Source organism: Polypterus senegalus, chromosome 3, assembly GCF_016835505.1.
Source record: "Polypterus senegalus isolate Bchr_013 chromosome 3, ASM1683550v1, whole genome shotgun sequence".
NCBI classification, from domain to species: domain Eukaryota; kingdom Metazoa; phylum Chordata; class Cladistia; order Polypteriformes; family Polypteridae; genus Polypterus; species Polypterus senegalus.
The window spans coordinates 273,490,759-273,495,161 of NC_053156.1; positions in this window are offsets into that span (position 1 = coordinate 273,490,759).

Here is a 4,403-nt window from a genome sequence, read left to right on the forward strand (position 1 = left end):
AGTGAGATAATCAGAGGTACAACAAAAGTGGGAAAGATATCCAATAAAGTGCAGAAAAGTAGGGTGAAATGGTCTGGACATGTGAAGAGAAGAGGCAAAGAATATGTGGGCAAAAGATTGATGGGAATTGAAGTACAGGAAAAGGGAGAGTGAGGGAGGCCAAATCAAAGATGAATGGGTAAAGTAAAGGAAACTCTGAAGGAAAACGGCCTGACTAGTGAGGGGATGCTGGACAGAACTGTATGGGGAAAGGTGATGAGGTATAACAAGCACACATAGAAGTGGGGATAAGATGAACAAGAACAAGAAAAGGACTGTGATTAACTATTGAGATGACATTAACATTTAGTGCTTTAGATGGGTTCTCAAGGATGCCACAAAAATCAGATCAGTAGCCAAGGTTTACAATTAATAAATGTTTTAAATCAAAGAAATTTAATTAACACAGAGGCCTGACTTGTGCATTATACACCTTCCCTTAACTTGCACTCCACTGAACATCCCTTTGAATATCCCTTAATTTCAATAATGTTCCTCTCACCACAAACCTTTGCTTCCAGTGTTAAATCAAATATTGCATCCATCTGTACAATGTGCTTTGAATTTCCACTCCTTTTAGTTTGATGTCCAACCTATCATGTGGCATCTTATGAGAAACCTTCTGAAAGTCTAGATAAATGTCATATGCACCACTCTGATTGTATCCTTTTGTTGCTTCCTCAGAGAATTGCAGCATATTAGTACAACACAACCTCTCTTGTCTGAATCCATGCTGACTGTTCCCTAACACTTCTATTCTTGAGATGTGTCTGTCAGTTTTTTCCTCAATTCGCCAGGCTGATACAGTAGAGCAGTTTAAAACACTGCTGAAAACACATTACTTTAACATGGCTTTTCTATAACTTCAATTTAATCTTAATTTAACTTAATCCTGATACTCTATATGTTCAATTTCCTCATAATAACTATTCATGGTGGCTCTAAAATCCGTACTGACCCCTACTCTCTCTTCTGTTTCTTTTTCCGGCCTGCGCCACCACCACCTACTCAAAGCTTCATGATGCTCCAACAATGATGGACTGATTAAAAGGCAGAAGTCTACGTGCCCATCATCATCATCAAGCCCTTCCGTGAGAACCCTAAATCCAAAGAGGACTGTTTCATTTATGTTAGGTAGAATGTCCAGAGGGGACTGGGCGGTCTCATGGTCTGGAATCCCTACAGATTTTATTTTTTCTCCAGCTGTCTAGAGTTTTTTTTTTGTTTTTTCTGTCCCCCCTGGCCATTGAACCTTACTCTTATTTGATGTTAATTAATGTTGATTTATTTTGTTTTCTTATTGTTTTTTATTTTTCTATTCTTTAATATGTAAAGCACTTTGAGCTACTGTTTGTATGAAAATGTGCTATATAAATAAATGTTGTTGTTGTTGTTGTTGTTGATTCCAGTAGTTTGTTAGATTTCAGCCTTTTTAATCTAAGCAGAGCTTTTCTCTCTAAATGTCTCCTTCATACTACAGGTTGGTTATCGCCTTCATCAAATGTAGCCTACAGGATATGCCATTCATTTCTTCCCAGTTATTATATTGTATTTTCATATTTAATGAAAACTGATGACAAAAGATAAGCAGAAAATAATTTGTTTTCATATTTACTTAATACAAAATATGGTATATTATCAAAGAATGTCAGTGAACCTCAGTGATCATCAACATTATCATCGTTATCAAGGGTGAGATTTGGAAAGCAAATTATTTCATAGAGAGCATCATAAGGAAAATATAACACAGTCTCCAATATTTCAGTTTTGAGTGCATAGTTGGGTTTAGTGACTCACTTATGCTGAATTAGTACAGAGAACCAAAATGGCTGCTTAGAGTTTATTAGTTCACTACCTTAGCCACAGGGTCATCCATTCATTTTGTAAATGTTATACAGTCATCTCATGAGGATGGTGAAGCTGACTAGAAGAGGGAAGTAAAAGACCTGACTGTAAGGTGCCACAACAACAACCTCTTTCTGAATGGTGACAGAAAAAAGGAGGTCACTGATAACTTCAGGAAAGAGAAAATCACTCTCCACTTTACATCATTAGCTCCTCTGCCCAGCCATTTACAGGCTTTAGGTTCTTGGGTGTCCTGAACACTGACTTCTTTTTGTGGTCTGTCAACACCACCTGCATCTTCACAAAGGCTCTTTGTACAGAGGAGGCTAAACAGCTTTGGGATGGAACTGAAAATTCTGGAAAACTACTATCATTGCACTATTGAGAGCATCCTGACTGGTGTGGTTTGGTAACTTGACTTTCCAGGATAAGATGGTCCTCCAAAAGACTGCCCTTACTAGGTGTCCTCAGGTACTTCTAAAATCACTGGGGGCTGACATTCCACAGCTCTATCTATCTATCTATCTATCTTTTGACCTCTCAGCTAACCTCTCTCTCTCATTTCTCCTAGGGCACCTAGGGCAGAAAATGGCCGACAGTGGGGTAACTCGCGTTGAAATCGTAATTGAGGAACTCCAAGCACTTGATGAAAAGATTCAGAAACTCCTGTCCCGACGGAAATACCTGAGAAATCTGAAGGCCCGGCTGTTGGATAAACCGTCCTTGCCATCTGGAACCGGCGAAACATCAAACCCGCGTTGTGCCGACCTCACCCCCGCGTCTCGTAGGAGCGACGCCGCTGCTGACCTCGGTGGATTTCAGCTATGCAGGCGGGGGTTCAAGGCCAGAGCACCTCCATCGGCACAGGCGAGCATTTTATCTCAGAACCGGTTTGACCCTCTACGCGTCCCCATTTCGCCTTCAGCACCTGGTGATGTATTAGTGTTAGGTGATTCCATCGTTAGAAACCTTAATGTCGCATGCCCTAATGCAAAATCGTTTGTTTCTTGTTTTCCCGGTGCTCGTGTCCGAGATTTAATGAAACGTGCGCCAGCAGTCTACGAGAAACACAAGGAGAGGGCAGTTGGATCAATCGTCTTGCATGCCGGCGTAAACGATATAAGGCACCGACAATCAGAAATCCTGAAGGCTGACTTCGCAGCTCTGATTAGAGACACGAAGGAGAGGACCCCATCGGCAAAGATCTTTGTTTCGGGTCCACTACCTCTCGTCAGACGATTCAACGAGTACTACAGTCGTCTGCTAGGGTTGAACAACTGGCTACAGGGTTTCTGCAAGAAGAAGGATGTCGGTTTCATCAACAATTGGAATCTCTTTTGGAAAGGCGCGTCTCTTCAAGCGTGATGGCCTGCATCCGAACAGTTTGCGCCGGGTCCTCTCCGAAAACATATCGAAGGTAATTCGTTTTTCTTGACTATCTATCTCTGCTCTTAACCCCTTCGAAATAATACTGCTGTGCCAGGACATGATGAATGTTTAATAGAGTCTTCCGTTAAAGTTCACACCATTAATACTGTAATAAGCAATCTCAATGCACGTAGAAAACCTAGGAAATACGGCATAAACTCCAATAATCTAATTAAAATCACTATTTTAGAGGAACAATGTATTAAAACTATAAAACAGATCACAGATTAAACAAAAATATACACAGAGCGGCTAATAATAATAATTTAGTTCCTATTCCAAATAACAATAACGCACATAGTACTCATCTCTGCACCTCCGAAACATTAAATATGGCACTATTAAATGTCAGAGCTTTAACTAACAAAACGTTTTTATCAACGATCTTATTAGTGATAAAAAATAGATCTTATTGCACTAAATGAAACATGGCTGAATTCAGATGCGCGTCAGTTTTAATCGAATCTGCCTCCGGATTACAGTTTTACTCATTCAAACCGCCAGGGAAAAGGGGGATTGGCTAACATTTACTCGAGCGATTAAAATGTAAAGATGTCAGTTTTGGTAAGTTCAAGTCCTTTGAGTATCTCGCCGTTGTTATTCATGGAGATTCTCAAGTTCTAATACTATCCGTGTATAGACCTCCTAAATATAACGCGTCGTTTTTTGAGGAATTCTCTGACTTAATGTCAATTTTAATTACTAATTATGACACACTCCTAATAGTTGGCGACTTTAATTTTCATATAGATAATCAGTGTGATCTAAAAGTAAAAGAATTTATGAACCTCCTGGATTCTTTTGATTTGAGACAACTCATAAATCAGCCTACACATAAAGCAGGTCATACATTAGACTTAGTGATTACTAAAGGACTGAAAGTTGATATAAAACAGATCATTGATATTGGTCTATCAGACCATTTTCTTCTACTTTTAATATAGAAATAATGATAAAAACACTCATGAGAAGCATATTGTTAAAAACGCTTCTTTGATTCGCAGCAGCTTTAAAACTTACAAACATTTTAAGCAATCAGTCCGTTTATAGTGCCAGCTATAATAGCGAGGACAATGTAAATAGTAAGGTGG